Source organism: Panulirus ornatus, chromosome 50 (genome assembly GCF_036320965.1).
Source record: "Panulirus ornatus isolate Po-2019 chromosome 50, ASM3632096v1, whole genome shotgun sequence".
NCBI classification, from domain to species: domain Eukaryota; kingdom Metazoa; phylum Arthropoda; class Malacostraca; order Decapoda; family Palinuridae; genus Panulirus; species Panulirus ornatus.
Genome location: NC_092273.1, coordinates 11458096 through 11481371, shown reverse-complemented (window position 1 = coordinate 11481371; position 23276 = coordinate 11458096). Strand labels below are relative to the sequence as shown.

The window sequence follows — 23276 nt, the reverse complement described above, 5'->3', positions numbered from 1 at the left end:
ATACTTAGACAAGGATCCTTGCCCTCTTTGGCTGTCTTCGTCAGCTTCATAGTCTGTATGCTTTTTTTCTGCCAGGCCAGTAAAGAAGCTGATGAATCAGGCAGTCTAAAGAGGGTAAGGATCCTTATCTAGGTGTGCTGGATTATAGAAATGCTCCTGTTTGTGAAGACAGCCTGTCAAGCCCCAGTCAGTTACTGTCTGGTAGGAGAACACGAACCACACTCCCCACACCTGACGCCATGTAATAGGTGCCATGTCAGTGTGGCTTTAAGGCACGACCCTTGGGTATGATTAAGTGACCTTTGACCTGAACCTTGAAGGTCAGGTCATAAGCGAAGGGCCGTACCGACGTGCTCAAGGGGGATGGTACATTTTCATTCCAAACTTACACCACGCGTGTTTCCTTCCATGTATGTCGTCACAACTCTTACCTCCACTTTTGTTCAGTTTTACTTTGTGCTTCGTTTAAGGCCTGGCCTCATTGAATGACTACAAATTATGGCCGGATCCTGTTTCGAGATTAATGGATGGTATCGTACATAGAAACGGTCGCAATCGCATGATAATGTTTTTAAATGGGGGTTTGCTGTATTAGTCTGACAATTTTTTTTTTTTTAATCAAAACCAGAGTTTTGTATTACCGATGACTTATTTTGTAAATCGAGGGCTCTTGTTGATGGTATCAAGTCAGGAGGTCGTAGCTAAACGAGTTGGAAGTAAGAATCAAAAGCACATGAGGGAGATGGTCTCAAAATTTGAATCACATCAAACTTTTTAAGAAAAATTAGAATTACTGCTCCTTTGATGCCAAGGAGAAAATTAGGAATTGGTCTTCCTTGTGCGTTTGATGTAAATTAGACTCATGCTTCAAGGCAGCTCCTTTAAGACGAAGAGGCAGTGAGGCTGAGATATTACGTTTTGTGAAATTGGGGAAAAAAAAGGCTCATAATAATTATGTGCTCCATATCCATCGAGGAAGGTGCGAAGCTCGGTTTGGTCTGCAGATTATAAACGAGGACTGAATTGATTTAACACCGGATTTCTTTGATTACCTACCAAGATTAGTATAACGGGACATCATACCCTAGGATTGCCTCATTACTGGGATGATTATACTGGAAAATCTTGCCTTTTGGGACAGTCTTTCTGTGGTTTGCGCAGGTCTGTTCTTCCCGCGGATTCGGTTCTTGCTTTTAGTGTATGTACAGTTTTCTTCATACACACACGTCATATATATATATTTTATTTTTATATATTTATTATACTTTGTCGCTGTCTCCCGCGTTAGCGAGGAAGCGCAAGGAAACAGACGAAAGAATGGCCCAACCCACCCACATACACATGTAAGAATGGCCCAACCCACCCACATACACATGTATATACATACACGTCCACACACGCACATATACATACCTATACATCTCAACGTATACATATATATAAACATGCACATAATTCAGACTGTCTGCCCTTATTCATTCCCGTAGCCATCCCGCCACACAATGAAATACCAACCCCCTCCCCCCGCATGTATGCGAGGTAGCGCTAGGAAAAGACAACGAAGGCCACATTCGTTCACACTCAGTCTCTATCTGTCATGTATAATGCACCAAAACCACAGCTCCCTTTCCACATCCAGGCCCCACACAACTTTCCATGGTTTACCTCAGACGCTTCACATGCCTTGGTTCGATCCATTGACAGCACGTCGACCCCGGTATACGACATCGTTCCAGTTCACTCTATTCCTTGCACGCCTTTCACCCTCCTGCATGTTCAGGCCCCGATCACTCAAAATCTTTTTCACTCCATCTTTCCACCTCCAATTTGGTCTCCCACTTCTCGTTCCCTCCACCTCTGACACATATATTCTCTTTGTCAATCTTTCCTCACTTATTCTCTCCATGTGACCAAACCGTTTCGAAACACCCTCTTCTGCTCTCTCAACCACACTCTTTGTTACCACACATATCTCTTACCCTTTCATTACTTACTTGATCAAACCACCTCACACCACATATTGTCCTCAAACATCTCATTTCCAGCACATCCACCCTCCTCCGCACAACTCTATCTATAGCCCACGCCTCACAACCATATATCATTGTTGAAGCCACTATTGCTTCAAACATACCCATTTTTGCTTTCCAAGATAACGTTCTCGACTTCCACACATTCTTCAATGCTCCCATAACTTTCGCCCCCTCCCCCACCCTATGATTCACTTCCGCTTCCATGGTTCCATCCGCTGCCAAATCCACTCCCAGATATCTAAAACACTTCACTTCCTCCAGTTTTTCTCCATTCAAACTTACCTCCCCATTGACTTGTCCCTCAACCCTACTGTACCTAATAACCTTGCTCTTATTCACATTTACTCACAGCTTTCTTCTTTCACACACTCTACCAAACTCAGTCACCAGCTTCTGCAGTTTCTCACCCGAATCAGCCACCAGCGCTGTATCATCAGCGAACAGCAACTGACTCACTTCCCAAGCTCTCTCATCCACAACAGATCGCATACTTGCCCCGCTTTCCAAAACTCTTGCATTCACTTCCCTAACAACCCCATCCATAAACAAATTAAACCACTATGGAGACATCATGCACCCCTGCCACAAACCAACATTCACTGAGAACCGATCACTTTCCTCTCTTCCTACATGTACACATGCCTTACATCCTTGATAAAAACATCATATATATATATATATATATATATATATATATATATATATATATATATATATAATATTAGGTCTTACTAGACTTTGCCTAGTAGAGTACGTTCGCATTACAAATCTTGTCAAAGAACTCATCCAGACTCCAGAGGAGTCCACATTTCCCCATTACTGGAAGTAGTGCAGCCTCGGGTTACAGGAGCCTCTGGGATACATGAATATATTGCTGTGTATTGCCGAACCCAAGTTATCTCGCCCTCCCCACAGTGCCTCATTGAACTTCTGGCACTGTTTTCTCACATCCTTGTAAAAAGACAATCTGGCCAGATTGCTTTTGAGTGTCTGGCATGGATTTAATTATGAAACATTAAAAAGTCATTCAGAACTGATGTAAACAGTGACAAATGATTTTTCCCCTCTGTGTTGCATAATTAGTCACTGGTAATGTGCAATGCATTGTATATCAGGTTAACCTATGATGGGACCTTACTGTAATACCCGTGTTTGTTTTACACCATAATTGTGATGGCCACCCCATGTTAATGATGCTGATTATTTCTCTGTTAAATGCAGAGATAACTGATAAGTTTTTAGGATACTGAAAAGAAAGTTTTTTTTTTTTCTTGCTTTGTCGCTGTCTCCCGCATTTGCGAGGTAGCGCAAGGAAACAGACAAAAGAAATGGCCCAACCCACCCCCATACACATGTATATACATACACGTCCACACACGCAAATATACATACCTACACAGCTTTCCATGGTTTACCCCAGATGCTTCACATGCCCTGATTCAATCCACTGACAGCACGTCAACCCCGGTATACCACATTGATCCAATTCACTCTATTCCTTGCCCTTCTTTCACCCTCCTGCATGTTCAGGCCCCGATCACACAAAATCTTTTTCACTCCATCTTTCCACCTCCAATTTGGTCTCCCACTTCTCCTCGTTCCCTCCACCTCCGACACATATATCCTCTTGGTCAATCTTTCCTCACTCATTCTCTCCATGTGCCCAAACCATTTCAAAACACCCTCTTCTGCTCTCAACCACGCTCTTTTTATTTCCACACATCTCTCTTACCCTTACGTTACTTACTCGATCAAACCACCTCACACCACACATTGTCCTCAAACATCTCATTTCCAGCACATCCACCCTCCTGCGCACAACTCTATCCATAGACCACGCCTCGCAACCATACAAAATTGTTGGAACCACTATCCCTTCAAACATACCCATTTTTGCGTTCCGAGATAATGTTCTCGACTTCCACACATTCTTCAAGGCTCCCAGGATTTTCGCCCCCTCCCCCACCCTGTGATCCACTTCCGCTTCCATGGTTCCATCCGCTGCCAGATCCACTCCCAGATATCTAAAACACTTTACTTCCTCCAGTTTTTCTCCATTCAAACTTACCTCCCAATTGACTTGACCCTCAACCCTACTGTACCTAATAACCTTGCTCTTATTCACATTTACTCTTAACTTTCTTCTTTCACACACTTTACCAAACTCAGTCACCAGCTTCTGCAGTTTCTCACATGAATCAGCCACCAGCGCTGTATCATCAGCGAACAACAACTGACTCACTTCCCAAGCTCTCTCATCCACAACAGACTTCATACTTGCCCCTCTTTCCAAAACTCTTGCATTCACCTCCCTAACAACCCCATCCATAAACAAATTAAACAACCATGGAGACATCACACACCCCTGCCACAAACCTACATTCACAGAGAACCAATCACTTTCCTCTCTTCCTACACGTACACATGCCTTACATCCTCGATAAAAACTTTTCACTGCTTCTAACAACTTGCCTCCCACACCATATATTCTTAATACCTTCCACAGAGCATCTCTATCAACTCTATCATATGCCTTCTCCAGATCCATAAATGCTACATACAAATCCATTTGCTTTTCTAAGTATTTCTCACATACATTCTTCAAAGCAAACACCTGATCCACACATCTTGATATCTATGGAAGGTTACAATAGATTTCCAAAGGTTCTCTTCATGTCTGTGTATGATTCTTTCTGTCTTTAGTTCACTAGCTTCACATTTTCCCTCATCTTCAGAGCCTTTAGACCACTTGATTTGTAGGATAGAAAGTATAAATGAAAGTCCAATTGTGTTCAGTCTGATGTATAGTGTAAACTAGTGTTTCACAACACTCATGAACATACATATTTTGATATGACTGTAGATGATCACCATTATGTCAGGCTTGTAAGGACACAAAAAAATACTGTATGTTTATTTATGGTAGTCTAGCTGTACATTTCTCCTTTTGGATAGTATAGATTAGAAAAATGTTTCAGGAGCTTGCCTCCATGTACTGATTTACCTGTAGTTATGAAGCTGTCAAATTACATTTTTCATTTAAATTTTGATATATAATTTTGATTACCTTTTTCATCCAGGTTTGGTTAGGTTTGTGCTTGTGTTGTTTTCACCTATTTACCTGGGTTAAAAATGTGCTCAAAGTCAAATGTGCTAAAGTTATTTCTGCATGTGAAACAAAATGTTTGTCAATATATATGTTGTCATGTATTAACAGCCTGCCCCTAAATACTCTCTTACTGTAAAAAAGAATGCTTACGTCATAGAAGTGGGACAAGCTACATATTTCAGACATTTTGACTATAAAATTTAGGAGTACATGTGCTACCATTAATTAATAATCTTTTCTGACTTTCCATGGCACATTCTTTAGCTGAATATATAGTGATCTATGATTCCTAAAGGTTTATCTTTAAACAGTGCTGCTGATGGAGTGATTGTACCACAAATACTTTTCTTTTTCCTAAAAACTTTTTCCTTTGACTACTCTGGTGGAAAAAAAAATCTGGTTAGTGTATCTTCCTCTCCCAATTCCTTCATTTTGTGTCTTTACAATACTTTTACTCGTTCTATAAAAAAAGAAAAATGACAGCCATGCTAAGAAGACATACTTTCTATGGTGATTCTTTAAATCCTCTGAAATCTCTTACTTTCATATAATGGAGCAACCACATCTATCATCTAATCATCAGACATTACATACTCTATCCCATACTTCCATACACACTTTCCAGATCCAATCATCAGCAATTTCACCTCCCTTCTTCACTGTTTCACCTACTTCTTGGTCCCTTTAGCTTTTCCATTCTTCAGGTGCATTATTGCTCTTCCCACCACCTCTTGTTAAATGCCTTTCTCTCCTAAGTTAGTGCTCCATTAGCTCCTTGCCTGTAATCCTGTTGTACTACTAACCACGTCTCCTTTACCATCTTCTTGGATCACTTAATTTTCATAAGTAACTTTTGATATTTCAGGTTTTGCTGATGAGGAATCAAGGAAAAAATAGAGGAAAGATACCGGTTCAAAGTGTAATAACTTTTCATATGTTGCTAAGTAAAAGTGGTTGTCAGTAGATTTCATGTCTTGATGGAAGCTCATTTCCATGTTTTCTCCCCAGAGAATGGCACCCACGCATCTTCATCCCTCTTCAGTTGCCCAACATTTGAGCAAATGACATCTGCTGTTTGGCCAATTAATTTTGAAGGATCTAAGGAGCTGATATTTTCAGTAAGTGAGTTGGTGAAGAAAGCAAATTAATTAAGCATGTCTCTAATAACTGAGTGACATCAACAGTAGCTTAACCACTGTATGTCTTGGCTGTGGTAAGTGTGTCAAGTTTGGGAACAAAGCTGATTAGATAGCAAGTGAATATGTCTTGATATATATGCTTTGCATTTGTGTGGAAATGTAGGTCATTTTGATCACACCTGTCATCATGAATACAAAAACCACAACCATTATAACCCACTTTGAGAACTACATCCATCATTAGTGACACCCACCACGAGGAACACTTTCCTAGCTCTCCTGTCATCATGAATACAAAAACCACAACCATTATAACCCCCTTTGATTACTACATCCATCATTAGTGACACCTACTATGAGGAACACTTTCCTAGCTTTTAGGACCATCATATCAATCCCAGCTATCATGAATATCACAAAAGCCACATCATCTTTACCATAACCTTCATAAAACTCAGGAGCTACAGCCACCATGGTGACTGCAGAAACTACACTCATCATAAAGACAACAAAAACAGGAGTGGCTGTCACAAATACAAAACTATAGTTATCATGATATGCACATCAGCCAACCTGATCATGAAAACCATAGCATTTACAGTCATCATGAAAATAATAGCCTCAATATATATACTATCTACAACAATCAGCCATTGTAATACAAATGCTGGAGCCAGTTTGATTGCAACTGCAGTCATTATGACAACAGTTACCACACTAAGCACATTTCGATGACAACAGCAACCACAACAGTCATCATGACAGCAAACAAAGACCATCATGACCTCAGCATTAACCAAAGAAAATAGGGAGGAAGGAAATACCTCCATTGCATGTGCCATCTTGTAGGCATGCACTCCCAATAAAGAAAACCATTTTTTTTTTTCGTTATAGAAACTATACCATAAGTAATTGATTGCCAATATTTTTCTAAGTTGTTTTTTGTATGTCTACAAGACCTCCCATTACCCTAGGCAAACATCAAATTTAAGGTCCTTTCATATGCATACAACCTCACAATCACAACACCCAAACATCACAGTGGCAACATTAGACTTGCAGCAACATTACACAGTTGGAACAGTGGCTCATCAGAACAGAATGTCTGCATCTACACAGAAATCTTCACTCACTCTTTTAACCCTATACACACATAAATCCAGCTGACATTTTCCAGTCATTTTGAATGGACAGTCTCTTCTAATAAACAAAATGCCAACCATTCTAAGCATCACATATGACACACACATGGCATTCACTTGCCACACCAATAACGTTATCACGGAAGCAACACACGAACTAAATGCACTCAGAATACAAACTGACTCTAGATTTGAATAACACAAAAAAAGAATCCCAAAACATTTTGTACTTATAATCGATGTTCTGCTTTAAACTATGCTTCACCTGCCTGTTTTCCACCCACTCAGAAAAAGTAAACATAATAAAGCTGCAAACTACACAAAATAGCACACTCAGAACATTCACTGACTTGACTTGCAACCACAGACACTTTGCCCCCTTCACAGTGAAACAAAGATCCTCCCAATGCAGATTCACTTCAATGTGCCTGGCACCTGATTCAATGCAACAGCTCTCTTCAAAAAGCTTACCTCTGCCTTACACTTCAGTAACCTCACAGATCCCCCTACCCAAAACTAATATAACACTACCAGAACATATAGATATTGAAATAACCCGGCAAGCACTATAAACAAGTGACCTCCCAACTCAGTTTTGAGCTACAACTCACCAGACACACTGATCAAAAACCACTGTCCACAGACAAACACGTCTCACTCCTTCTTAAGCCCTGGACATCATCCATCACTACATCACTAAAAACACCATTTCATCATATCTCAAACCCTTCATGCCCATGATGCAACATCCATCAAGAAAACACCAAACAGTTAGTACTCAGTTGCCCTGGACTCTGCACATAGATGCATGCATAACATCATAGCACTTTATGACCTGTGATTCTTGACGTGGTCAGGTTCATGAGTGCTGCAGGAGCTTCAAAACTAGAGAGAAGTTTTTATCAAGAGTGTAAGGTTTGTGTGCAAATAGGTAGAGAGGAGAATGAGTGCTTCCAGGTTAAGGTTGGTCTGCAGCACAGGTGTGATGTCGTCATGGCTGTTTAATTTGTTTACAGATAAGGTAGCGAGGAAGGTAAATGAAAGGGTCTTGGAGAGAGGGATGAGTAATGCAGTCTGTAAGGGGTGAGGTGGCCTGCAGAGTGAGTGGTTTGCACTGCTGATAGATTGAAGTGAGAAACTGGATAACATGGTGTTTGAGTTTAGGAGAGTGTGTGATGGGAGGGAGTGGAGAGTAAATTTGAATAAAAGCAAAGTTATGAGGTTTAGCAGGCAAAGAAACAGGTTATTTGGAGTGTGAAATTGAATGGAAAAAATATGGAGGAAGTAGAGTAGTTTAGATACTTGGGAGTGGTCATGGCAGTGATGGGAACTATGATTGCAAAAGTGAGCCCAAGGGTGGATGAGGGGACAAAGGTTCTTGGAGCATTAATGAACGTGTGAAAGGAGAAATATGTCTTCGAAGGTAAAAATGGGTGTGTTTGAAGGTGTAGCATTTCCAATGATATTGTATGGATGTGAGGCATGGACTATAGATGAGGATATGTGGAGGAGGGTGGATGTGTTGGAAGTGAAGTGTGTAAGGACAATATGTGATGTGAGTTGGTTTGGTTGAGTAAGTAATAAAAGTGTAAGTGGGAAGTGTGTTAATAAGAGTGTAGTTGAGAGGGGGTGAAGTGGGTGTACCGAACTGGTTTAGATGTATGGAGAAAGTGAGTGAAGAAAGGTTGACAGAAGCATGCCAGAAGTGGAGGGGAAGAGGGAAGGGGGAAGGGTAGATTGACCAAAGTGGAGAGAGGAAGATGAAGTAAAAGATATGTTGAGTGCTTAGGGCCTGAATATGCAAGAGTGTGAAGGGCACACATGGGATAGATAGAGTGAATTGTAACGATGTGGTGTACAGGGGATAACATGCTGTCATTGCACTGATCCAGGGCTTATGGAGGAGGCAGGAGAAACCATAGAAAGGTCATTAGGGTCTGGTTGTAGATGGGGGACTATGGTTTGAAGCATTAAACATGATTACTGTGAAATGAATGTGAGCATATGAACCTTTCTGCATCCGTTCCTAGCGCTATCTTGCTAATGCTGGGAACAGATGTGAAAGATTTTTATGTATATTGAGCAGGTGGTCTGGGAACATTTATGTATATTTTCCAATTAAAGATTTACTGAATTATAAGATAGGTATGCAAATATTATTAACTAAAAAATTAAACATAGTTCCTATACATTGTGTGTAAAAAGTTAGAGAATGAGCTGAAAATTAGATATTTTTTTTATGCGTAAGTGGCCTGAAAAAGCAAATAACACTTACCAATATGTTTAATACTTTGCTATTATTCCCCTTTCTCTTGTTACAGCCCTTTTGCCAGTTGGGAATGCTGTCAGCAAGATTCTTGAGTAGTTATGTGGAAAACTACCCCCATAGCTGCTTAACTGCTTCCTCAAGTTTTGTTACAGAAGACATGTCCGTTTCACATGGTCATTGCTTCACAATGAACCACAGGTTTTCAAATGGGTTTAGGTTTAGGCTGTTTCTTGGTCAGTCTTTGAAGTAATTCACCTCATTACCATTCAGTCACTGTTTAACACATCTAGCATTGTGATAGGGAGCCTCATCCTGCATTAATATTTTTGCCTTTGCGCTTCCAAATGAATTGGGTAAACAATCAGTAAGTAAATTTAAGTTCACTTCCTGATTCATTTTCACATTCCTGTGTAAAGTTATCAGATTGCCAATACAACAGTAGCTGAAACGGCTCCAAACCATAATAGAATGAGTATGTTTTACAGTCTTGTGTGGCAGGTACAGGTCTGAATGGGGTGGCTTGTATATCCTTCTCTGATGTGTCCAGTCAGAAAATGTCAACTCATCATTCCGCAATGCAGTTCTCTGTATTTTCTGGTCCAAACACTGTATTCATTGTAAAATTTCAGTCATTTATTCTGGATGGCGGTCAGTAGAGGTTTACATCAAGCACAAAACCAAACATTGTATTTGTATTAAAATTTCAATCATTTATTCTTCTGGGGGGATTTTAACAGAGGTTTATGTCTGAATGAAAAGTACAAACACACAAAGAATGGCTACATCCACTTTCTAGCTGTCAGTGAAATGCACTTCAGCCACAGCTCCCTATCCATAACCAGGCCACACAGACCTTTCCATGGTTTATCCCAGACATTTCACATGCCTTGTTTCATCATGTTGACCCCATTATACCACACTTCCAATTCACCCTTTCTTTAATTGTCTTTCTCCCTTGTGCATGTTCAGGCCCTGGTCGCTCAAAAAACTTTTTACTCCAGCCTTCCATCTCCAATTTAATCTCTGTTCTAGTTCCCTGTACATATGCAACCATATCATCAAACACATTCAAAATACTCACTCCATCTTCTCCTCACCTCACACACATCTACTGTCTTTCTATATACACACACACATAAAGTGTGTGGTTGAGAGAGCACAGGAGGGTGTGTTGAAATGGTTTGGACATATGGAGAGATTGAGTGAGGAAAGAGTGAGGAAAGATTGACAAAGAGGATATATGTGTCTGAGTCGGAGGGAACAAGAAGTGGGAGACCAAATTGGAGGTGGAATGATGGAGTGCAAAAGATTTTGAGCAATCACAGCCTGAACTATATTATAGGAGGGTGAGAGGCATCCAAGGAATAGAGTGAATTGGAACGATGTGGTATACCAGGGTGGACATGCTGTCAGTGGATTGAACCAGGGCATGTGAAATATCTGTCGGGTCTGGATGTGGATAGGGAGCTATGGTTTCGGTGCATTACTCGACAGCTAAAGAATGCGTGTGAATGAATGTGGCCTTTTTTGTCTATTTTCCTGGCACTACCTTACTGATGCAGGGGGTAGCAATGCTGTTTCTTGTGGGACGGGGTTGCGCCAGAGATAGATGAAGGCAAGCAAGTATGAATATGTACATGTGTATATATGTCTGTGTATGTTGATATGTATATGTGCATGTGTGGGCATTTATGTATAAATGTATATGAGTGAATGGGCCATTCTTCGTCTGTTTCCTGGCACTACCATGCTGACACAGGAAGTGACGATCAAGTATAATAAAATAAATATAAATATTATTATTGTACTTGATCGCCGTTTCCTGCATCATCGTGGTGCCAGGAAGCAGACAAAGAATGGCCCACCCACACATATACATGTATATATACATAAATGCCCACATATGCACTCATAAATATCAACAGATACACACATGTACATACATATTCATGCTTGCTTGCCTTCATCTATCCTGCCATTAACCTGCCCCACAGGAAACTTACATATTTGCCATTTCCTGCGTTAGCAAGGTAGCGTTAAGAACAGAAAACTATGCCTTAGATGGAATATCCTCACTTGGCCCCCTTCTTTGTTCCTTTTGGAAAATTAGAAAAATGGGAAGGGAGGATTTCCAGCCCCCACTCCCTCCCTTTTAAGTCTCCTTTTATAATACGCATGGGAATTATTCTTTGTTCCTAATCGCCATATATATATATAGTTTCGATAGTATTTATTTAAAAATTTTAGATTGTCAGTTTTTAATTAGGAAATATATTGAAATTAAATGATTAATTGTATACAAGATATAATGAAAAACCAGCTATATAGCATTTTCTTTAGTATATACTACTACAGTGTCTAAATTTTTCATTTTGTGGCGTAAAAACACTGATGTGAATGAACATGCCATTTTATACATTTATATCTTAAAATTGTCAATTTTTGATTTAAGAATGTATTGAAATAAAATTATTTACTTGAATGATGGCACCAAAATTAACTTTCATATTAAAATCTTGTTTTTTGTTAAGTCAAAATTTAGCCACATGCCTCCACAATGTTATTTCCTATTTTGATTTCATGTTTCCTCAGGCTGTTACACATTCTCTTTAGTACAGGAAAATAAAATAAGTGGACATGCTTATGATTAAGAGAAAGGAATTTGGTTTGCTCATGTCAGTGTTGAAAACTGATCTATAATCTTGGTCACACTACATTTGACTATAAACCCTGTTTTTTCTGCAAGCAACTCCCATGCATTGCTTTTAAAAAAAATCAGTATTCATAAAAATGAAAATCACAGAACATGCTTTCACTTCTGAATTAATCCCATGACCATGAAAGCCAGTACATTATTAGCAATCTTCTTGGACCTAACATACTCCCAAGCACCTCTCTCTATGGCTTGATTTGAAAATTTATATTCCTTCAGTTATATGTCAGCAAATACAATCTACATTTTCCTCTACCTTCATTTGTTCTGCTTTATTCTTCAGTATCTGTAACTTGTGGGTATTCCAGCCTTCATTCATTTGTGTAATGAACATACTGAATGTAAGGCAAATATATTTTGGCTTCACTTCTGTAATATGAAGTTATAACTCTTCTGTCTCTGTGGCCATAATATTGTCCTCTCAAATTCGTTTTTAAACACTTTATGAGTGCCTTATAACAGTCTAAAACTTTTAGACATTATTTATGAGACTTTCAGAGGTGTTGCACTCATTGGATGTCATGGTCTGCATCTGGTTCTGGAGTCTCCATATTTTTTTTTTCTTACTGGCTTTGTAGACGGTCACATCTGTGCCGTTTCTGTAATGAGAAGGAAATACAAAATAATGAAACACCAAGAAAACCTTAAAATGTGCATAAATATTATAAAAGTTTGTAAGAGGTGAATGTTGGCTGGAATACCCATACCCATGTTGGAGAAATAAAGTAGAACAAATAAAGCTAGACCAAAACATTGGTAGTGTATCTGTAATGAGAAATGACATGCTGTATTATAGAAAGAAAGGCTTTAGGAATTTTTAAAACCATCAGTAAGATGGCAAATAATGGTTAATAGTTAACAGTGGTCAAGGAAGTAATTTAAAAGTGGAAAGTTTTTAAAATATTTTTGTGGTTGTAAGGGATTATTAATTATATGATAAATACAATGCTTGAGCTTGCTGTCTATAAAGTGCAGGAAACTGGGTTTGGTGTCTTTTATTTTTTTTTTTCAAGAAGCTTGCAAAGAAAATCCCTTATTCTCTGTGAATCAGGAGCAGGTACACTTTTTTTTCTCTCGTAAATAAAATGAGTTTGTGTTGCATACCCTAACATATTTAATGAGATGAAAGTTTGTGTTACTTGCTGTGATACATGTGACTCGATATTCGCATAATTATATTTCAAAGGAAACATATGATGTTTAAAGTATAATCGTGGGAATACATTGGCTCAAACATTTCATTATCTGACACTAACTTGAATGTGGAAAATGAAATAGCTCCTACTACTGAACTTAAACCGTAAATTTACCGACTGTATTATCGTAATAAAGTATATTACCTGGACAAAGAAAAGCACAGTTGTCTCTGGGATAGTTGTTGCCTGGAGTTCCTGTGGGAGAGCGTTTGTCTGTAGGACAGTGATTTTTACATCTGCAATGGAATAAAACAATTTATAATTGTGCATTTGCTGCTTTGAAATAGAAAGCAAAATATAACTGTGACAGAGTAATACAATATTCTTTGAGTAATACAAATATATACAGTCTGTTTAGTGTAATATATTGTTCCCTATTTTACACATAGATGCTACAACTAAAGACAAACTAAACTACATCCGTTTCACTATATTTTTAGTATTCATTATACCAGTGGAAACAGGCACACTTTTGTGTCTCTGATGACAATATTTGTGTGGTTGCTAGTGCCCATAGTGATAGAGAATCCATGTTACAGTCTGCAATACAGGAATATCTGTCAATTGTGCATGTGACAAAATATACCTGCTGCAATGAATGAGGTTTTGCCTTCAGACATTTGTTTATACTGATGAAAACACTGTGATAGCAATGGAAGCAGGAACACACATGTATACTTGCTTAACTACTACAATTGCTTAATTTAATTGCAAGTCATATTATTGCTCTTGATTCCAAAATTCGTTTGATCTTTTTGTCAGTTAATTTCAAGAAATATAATTACTAATGATTGAATATCAATAATTTCTAACACTGGATATGCTAATATCATGTCTAATAGAATTTTACAATTGTGAAAATCCAACACTTGGTTCATTAGGGATATACAAAAGGAACCTAACAAACCATCAGGAGTGTCTCTGTCTATTCTCATTGGCTTCCATAAAATCAAGACAATGGACTGACTAATATGTATGAAGCATATGTAAAAATTTCAATGATGGTGCTTCTACTGAATATACAGTGCCATCCACTATCAGAGCTTAAAATCATAAGTTTAATGTCTTCTATATACGGTGCTGTTCAGACTTCTATAATGTCTTTCATATAGTGCCATCTATTATCAGTGACTAAAAAAAAAGATGAATCTATATTAGGTATGCATTATAATGCTGGCATTTTTTGAAGTGAAGGTTCTGTACATGAAGTTCTACATTTTTAATGAATATGCAAAAAGTTAACTTAAAATTACTTTGTCATACCTTTGGATTCCCATAATACTCCAGAAGAGGAGGTTCATTAACTGCTCCAAGAGTCAGAGGTCTGAAACAGTAACATATTTGTCATTATAAATCCACAATTACTGTATCTACTTAAAAATATGACTGACTCATACACTGTATTCACATATGTCTTCATAGTCTGGGATTTTCTTCTGTAACAGTTGCATATCACTATTGTTAACTTATATCAACACAGTATACACTAGATTAAGTTAGAAGTAACAACTCAGAAAGACCTGATCATTTCTTGAAGAATGTGTGGAAGTCGAGAACATTATCTCAGAAAGCAAAAATGGGTATGTTTGAAGGAATAGTGGTTCCAACAATGTTGTATGGTTGCGAGGCATGGGCTATGGATAGAGTTGTGCACAGGAGGGTGGATGTGCTGGAAATGAGATGTTTGAGGACAATGTGTGGTGTGAGGTGGTTTGATCGAGTAAGTAATGTAAGGGTAAGAGAGATATGTGGAAATAAAAAGAGCGTGGTTGAGAGAGCAGAAGAGGGTGTTTTGAAATGGTTTGGGCACATGGAGAGAATGAGTGAGGAAAGATTGACCAAGAGGATATATGTGTCGGAGGTGGAGGGAACGAGGAGAAGTGGGAGACCAAATTGGAGGTGGAAAGATGGAGTGAAAAAGATTTTGAGTGATCGGGGCCTGAACATGCAGGAGGGTGAAAGGCGGGCAAGGAATAGAGTGAATTGGATTGATGTGGTATACCGGGGTTGACGTGCCGTCAGTGGATTGAATCAGGGCATGTGAAGTGTCTGGGGTAAACCATGGAAAGCTGTGTGGGGCCTGGATGTGGAAAGGGAGCTGTGGTTTCGGGCATTATTGCATGACAGCTAGAGACTGAGTGTGAACGAATGAAGCCTTTGTTGTCTTTTCCTAGCGCTACCCGCACACATGAGGGGGAGGGGGATGGTATTCCATGTGTGGTGGGGTGGCGATGGGAATGAATAAAGGCAGACAGTGTGAATTATGTGCATGGGTATATATGTATGTGTCTTTGTGTGTATATATATGTGTACACTGAGATGTATAGGTATGTATATTTGCGTGTTTGGATGTGTATGTATATGCATGTGTATGGGGGTGGGTTGGGCCATTTCTTTCGTCTGTTTCCTTGCGCTACCTCGCAAACGCGGGAGACAGTGACAAAGCAAAAAAAATAAATAAATATAAATAAATATTAATAAATCACACTTTCCTTTAAATTAACATATTAAGAAAATGTCAGTGCACACACACACACATATTTATTTGCTTTGTTGCTGTCTCCCGCGTTAGCAAGGTAGCGCAAGGAAACAGACGAAAAAATGGCCCAACCCCACCCACATACACATGTATATACATACACGTCCACACATGCAAATATACATACCTATATATCTCAACGTATACATATATATATATACACACACAGACATATACATATATACACATGTACATAATTCATACTGTCTGCCTAAATTTATTCATTCCTATCGCCACCTCGCCACACATGAAATAACAACCCCCTCCCCCCTCATGTGTGCGAGGTAGCGCTAGGAAAAGACAACATAGGCCCCATTCGTTGACACCCAGTCTCTAGCTGTCATGTAATAATGCACCGAAACCACAGCTCCCTTTCCTGATCCAGGTCCCACAACACTTTCCATGTTTTACTCCAGACGCTTCACACACCCTGGTTCAATCTATTGACAGCACGTCGACCCGGTATAACACACCATTCCAATTCACTCTATTCCTTGCACGCCTTTCACCCTCCTGCATGTTCAGGCCCCGATCACAAACTCTTTTTCACTCCATTCCTCCATCTCCAATTTGGTCTCCCACTTCTCCTCATTCCCTCCATCTCTGACATATATCCTCTTCGTCAATCTTTCCTCTCATTCTCTCCATATGACCTAACCATTTCAATACACCCTCTTCTGCTCTCAAAACCACACTTTTTATTACAACACATCTTTCTTACCGTTTCATTACTTACTCGATCAAACCAGCTCACACCACATATTGTTCTCAAACATCTCATTTCCAAGAAATCCACCCTCCATCACACAACCCTAACTACAGCCCATGCCTTCCAACCATATAACACTGTTGGAAGTGCTATTCCTTCAAACATACCCATTTTTGCTTTTCGAGATAATGTTCTCGCCTTCCACACATTCTTCAATGCTCCCTCCCACAACCGTCATCCCCTCCCCCATCCTGTAACTCACTTCCGCTTCCATGGGTCCATCCACTGCCAAAGCCACTCCCAGATATCTAAAGCACTTCACTTCCTCCAGTTTTTCTCCATTCAAACTTACCTCCCAATTAACTTGTCCCTCAACCCTACTGCTCTTATTCACATTTACTCTCAGCTTTCTTCTTTCACACACTTTGCCAAACTCAGTCACTTATTTCTGCAGTTTCTCTCCTGAATCAGCCATCAGTGCTGTATCATCAGCAAACAACAACTGGCTCACTTCCCAAGCCTTCTCATCCACAACAGACTGCATCCTTGCCCCTCTCCAAAACTCTTGCATTCACCTCCCTAACAACCCGAACCATAAACAAACTAAACAACCATGGAGACATCACGCACCCTTGCCACAAACCAACATTCACTGGGGACCAATCATTTTCCCCTCTTCCTACTCGTACACATGCTTTACATCTTGGGTAAAAACTTTTCACTGCTTCTAGCAACTTACCTCCCATACCATATACTCTTAATACCTTCCACAAAGCATCTCTATCAACCCTATCATATGCCTTCTCCATGGGGCCTGGTTGTGGATAGGGAGCTGTGGTTTCAGTGCATTACACATGATGGAGAATGGATGCGAGTAGATGTGGCCTTTTCTTCATCTCTCCTGGTGTTACCATGCAAATGCAGGAAACAGCGATCAAGTATGGAAAAAATATAGACTCTTACCATGAGCTTCATCTCCATGATCAACCTCAACTCTTAACAGGATGTACAGCATGTTCGGTCCCATCTGTTAAAATAAAATGTGTTGATTAATTATTATTAGCTATCAAGAAATAATAATACAATTGGAATGTGTGTGTGGTGTCCATACATGGACCCCGATATGTTACATATAAGTAAAAACTTGAATGAATGCACAAAATTATATCAGTACCTCATGATATAGCATCTCAGATAAAGGAATAAGCTTACTGTTGAAAATGAAAATAACATATAAACTAACTGTAATCCTATACTTTATGTTGAAGACATGATTGAAACAAAGTGATCTACACAAGAATAGTACTCAGAATAAAAATGGTGTGTGAAGACAATTTGAGATGCATTAAGTTGTAGACTTTCTATCCTCAAGAAGAGTACGTTTATGGGGAGACTGGCACTGGGTGCAATTAAAGTATTAAATAAGATGTAAAAATACACAACACATGATTGATATACTCTCCTTAACTATTACCCAAGGCTGAACTAATTTTTTTCCTAACTTCTCTTAAGTATGGAATAAGGCCTTAATTATTTAAAGCTGAAATAATATTTAATGAGTGATAGATAATGAAGCATGGACAGCCCTCCCCCAAAGAACTTTGTAAAATTTTAGAATACGGATTCAAGCTTTCTAGGATTATGATCTGCATTCTGCTTGTATGGAAGCATTGTAGCTACTGAGTGGTATAAGCATTTAAGGTTTTCTTCTTTCACTCTGAAAACTGATCTTTTTTTATATCAAATAAACTTACTGTTAGGGTTATGAAGGAGAGGGAAAATGTGGGGCTACATAACATATTAGTATTATTTTAGATACTAAAATGGTGGTAGTGTGCTTATTTTAATACTTCAGATGTCTCGTGGGTTTTACTATTTATTAGTAAGATTTCATCATTATTAAAAATGTACTCCACTTAACAGCATTATGATTTGCTTGGCTTGGAAGGTAAATGAGTTCAAATGTAGTTCAAATGTCTCTGGAGTTATAGGAATCTAACCCTGCATGAGAACAGATCTTGTTGGCATTAATTCAGTCACTAAATACGTATACATAGATAGCTGAAATCATTCAACATATTTGCAACTCAGATGCATTTGAATGAAATCATTACAATGCATGGTGGCAATCAGTGAAATGCATAAATTTTGAAGTAAATTATGTTGTCATTTCTAGACCCTACAGGCATGTTTTCTTGTTGCAATATTGCTTAATTCAGTTTGTATATGGATATATAAACTGAATAGAGCTCTATAGAGGCCAAAGAAACAGGTGAATGTATTTTGTTAGCCATCCAGAGGATTCACTTTTCTAATTTTCTTAAGGACATTAGAAAATGATGCTGTAATGTCATAGGTGTCCCTGCGTTTCATTTATCTGCTACAATTGGACAAATGATTTTAGTGCATTACTTACTTAAAAATTCGTTTTTAGTGTTTATCGCCAACAATTTCCCTCTACTTCATTGCCCTGCCCACTTTAAAAGAACTTGATATTGAAGTTAGAGGTGCTACACCAAAAATCCCACACTCCATATGAACTCTACACAGTGTAAAGAATCTACTGGTATAAAATGATATTTCATTATCTATCTTCTAGAAAACACTCAATAGTATTTATTCAAAATTATTACCAAGTTCCTAATTACTAGTTACCCATATTACAATTCATACAATTTGTCTTCCTCTGCTCTATAATATGGTTTAAACTAGTAATATCTACTCACCTTTTCTTAAATAGATCTCTCCTGGTGTTTTTATTCCATAAGCAGTGCAGTAATGTTTCCTACTTTGACTTGGGGTCATGACCAGCAACTCAACACCTTCCACATGCTATGTGCAAATTCAGAACAAATAGATAACGTACCTTTACCCACTGCTGATTGCAAGTGATCTACATAAAGTCCCTTTAAGTCCTCTGTTCTTAACGCTACCTCGCTAATGCGGGAAATGGCGAATAGTTTGAAAAAAAAAGAATATAATATATATATATATATATATATATATATATATATTTTTTTTTTTGCTTTGTCGCTGTCTCCCGCGTTTGTGAGGTAGCACAGAAACAGACGAAAGAAACGGCCCAACCCACCCCCATACTCATGTATATACATACACGTCCACACACGCAAATATACATACCTATACATCTCAATGTACACATATATATACACACACAGACATATACATATATAAACACATGTACATAATTCATAGTCTGCCTTTATTTATTCCCATCGCCACCTCGCCACACATGGAATAACATCCCCCTCCCCCCTCATGTTTGCGAGGTAGCGCTAGGAAAAGGCAACAAAGGCCCCATTCGTTCACACTCAGTCTCTAGCTGTCATGTAATAATGCCCGAAACCACAGCTCCCTTTCCACATCCAGGCCCCACAGAACTTTCCATGGTTTACCCCATCTATATATATTCCTTGGCACACCAGCCAGTCATTATCAACACCAGAGCCATATTGACAACAGTCTCCAACAAAACAACCACAACTATCATGATCACTACAACAAACATCATTTCCTTTGAGTAACGACAGCATGAAGGAGTACATTTAGTATGTGGAATGAGTATATATTCTGCATGACCCACCATAGTGGGAGGCAGCATACTGGATACAATGAAGAGTGGTACTGTAATTTCGATTTAGAATGGTGAAGTAATAGTTCTAGATTTAATCTTATCTAATTATTTGAAAGTTGTACAGTGGACTTTGTATTTATTTCCTAATGTTATAAATGTTATATTACCAACAATTAGGAAATCTACCATGTCACTATTTCATATGTCTGCCTCTCCTGTCTTCAACCAACTGCCTCCCAACGCTTTCAGCCTGAAATTCTTTACCCGGACTAAAGGCTAATTAACTCCTTTATCTATCAGGGGATCTCTTTGACTAAAGGTTAATTAACCCCTTATGTGCCACAGAATCTCTCTCTTGGATGAAACTGTCATTATAACTTTCTTGTCTGGAATGAATTAGAAGTTTTGTGTTTGACAGAAAACAGATCAAATAAGAGTCTGTTCATTTATAGCTAGAATGTGCATCAGAAGCAATGAATTAATTCATATGTGATATGAGACATTTCATAAAAAGTAATTAGTCTGAATGTGTAATGAAAGCAGGTTCACTTTCAGGGAAAGAGAATTGGCTTTTGTATGAATAAGTACAGTTCACCAAAAGTATGACACTGTCAGAGGTAGAGTGAGGGAGTACAGATGGCAAATGTTAGCATGCAAGAATATTTAGTCAAGATAAAATGGATATCTGGAGATTATTCATAAGCTTCCCTGCTTTAGAATGGAAGAGGTTATATGTGGCATGAGTCAACAGATGTGACTGAAAATTTTCAAGTTTAAAAGGAGGAAGTTCAACAGAAGAACTGAAGCAAGTCTGGTTGTTTGCCAAAATTTTTACAAATGATATTTCATCAGTCGTGATGAAAGTCAGATTATGTTATACATCGTTTCACCAGAAGCAAAGTTGCATTATGTCACTGGATAAGTGAAATTATTTTTGATTATGATCATGACTCTGCAAGTAAATGTTTAGCCACTGAGCGGCTGTTTGGTTTTAAACCAAAATCTTGCTCTGTAACTGCCAATGAACTGCGTTTTTTTTTTCTACTATTCAGCTACAGTAAGACTTGAGTTGTTAGTAGAAAGCCATAGTATGACCGTCTAGTTAGTACAGGGTGAGCCAGTTCAACAAGAAAGATGTTTGGGGAGTGTCTGGCAAAATCTCATCATAGGTCATAGTAGGTAGTTACTTTCCTTTGCTGCTTCCACTTCTGACACACATCTTCTTGGTTAGCCTCTTCACTTAATCTCTTAATATGTCCAAACTGTTTCAGTACACCTTGATGTGCTCTCTCAATCTCTTACACAGTCATTCTGCACAAGACCAATCCTCCTCACACAACTCATGTCCTCAGGCATTAGATTTTCAATATGTCCACTCTCTTCCGCTCCTTTAGATATACATCTCAACAAAATACAACACTGTTGAGTCTGCTATACCATCACACATAACCCATCTTTGCCCTCACCTCCCCTTTTGCAAAAACTTCACTGCAGCCAGGAACTTTGCCTCCCCTCCCACTCTGAGATTCACTTCATCCCTCACTGTTCCATTTCCGGGTATCTCAATCACTGACCACTTCCTCTAGGCTCTCCTCATTCAAACTCAACTAAAACCCACATATCTTACTTTAAACCACCAATCCATCTCCTTTTCCACTTGTACACATGCGTTACTCTGCTGAAATACTCTTGTATCAAGTTCCTTTATAATATTTTCTAAATTTGGAATGTTTTTTCCTTCCAGGTTGGAAGAACCAGCTACACTGATCTTCACAAGGTGGTGTCATCAGCAACACAAAAGTTTCCCAATAAAATTATATTTTTCTCTAGATTTGTTAATTCATTTAAAAACCTTCAAGGATCATTTATCAAAAAGTGCTGATGCTATTAGAGAGGATGGATTACATGCCACACAAATCAATAGGTGGGACAGCTAGTCAACACAATCATGCATGAATGTGATCTGATGAATTCTTTACACAATTCTTCATATAATCATTATTACAATTTTATAATTATTTCTCACTTATTTGATATTATGTCCTCTAATTGCATTACCCCTACTCTTTCAAAGAACTATTCAGTTTCTACTTTACTAATGTTTAAAAACTCGAAAGATTGTGATCAAGTCACCCCTCACTCTTCTCTCTTCCAAGACAGGAAATCTAAGGCCTATAGTTTTTTCCTGTATTTCAGCTCTTAATTCTGATACAATCTTTATTGTTCTTCCTTGCATTTTCTCTATTAGCTCTTTGTAATCAAATCTGAGAGGCACATTCTACCTTTAGTGTAATGTAGGATATGAATAGCTTGCTTAATATTTTCTTAAATATTTAAATTGTACTAATAAATGCAAGCAGTGTTTGTCTCTTTTAACTTTTCTCCTAAGGTGGGACTCTGGATGACAGGCTAGGGACATTGTCAACTCCCTCTCACACACACATTCCCACAGCTTGTTCCCAGTCAGATAAAACTTATGCTTGAAACCTTTCACTGTGTTCCATTCTCATTACACAAACTCGGGTTGAATTTCATCAACCATGTAACAGACCCAACTTAGGAGTTTGTCTAGGTTTCCAGTAATACAAGTTGATGCAATCCTCCTCGCTTTTTACTTCCCTGATTACCTTGGTGTCTCCACAAAAAAGTTCAGGTTGAAGTCTAAGTCAATCACATAGATCAAGAAGAGTAAAGGTTGCAGGACAGAACTCTTTGGCAATCCACTGGTGACCCAAAACCATTTCAAGAAGGTTTTACTGACTTGTGTCTTTCATTCCCTTCTAGTAAGAATAATACTGTATCCATTGAAAAAGTTTCCATTTTATTCTTGCC

General features: G+C 38.6%; 1 protein-coding gene and 1 long non-coding RNA gene across 4 annotated transcripts in view; one reads left to right on the top strand and one right to left on the bottom strand.

The window, feature by feature from the left end:
• LOC139764596 (uncharacterized) overlaps positions 1-12286 on the top strand; it is a 28287-nt gene extending 16001 nt beyond the window's left edge. For both annotated transcript variants that reach the window (XR_011716415.1, XR_011716416.1), the window contains exons 2-3: positions 6151-6260; positions 9745-12286. This is a non-coding gene — a long non-coding RNA (uncharacterized lncRNA). The remainder of the gene's footprint in view (positions 1-6150; positions 6261-9744) is intronic.
• Positions 12011-23276, bottom strand: part of LOC139764594 (uncharacterized) — a 100037-nt gene continuing 88771 nt past the window's right edge. Inside the window, exons 8-11 of one of the 2 annotated variants that reach the window (XR_011716414.1) lie at positions 17589-17876; positions 14865-14925; positions 13746-13837; positions 12011-13004 (exon numbers count right to left, since the gene is read on the bottom strand). The gene's annotated coding sequence lies outside the window, so the exon portion shown is untranslated. The remainder of the gene's footprint in view (positions 13005-13745; positions 13838-14864; positions 14926-17588; positions 17877-23276) is intronic. The other variant, XR_011716413.1, reaches the window with a different exon arrangement.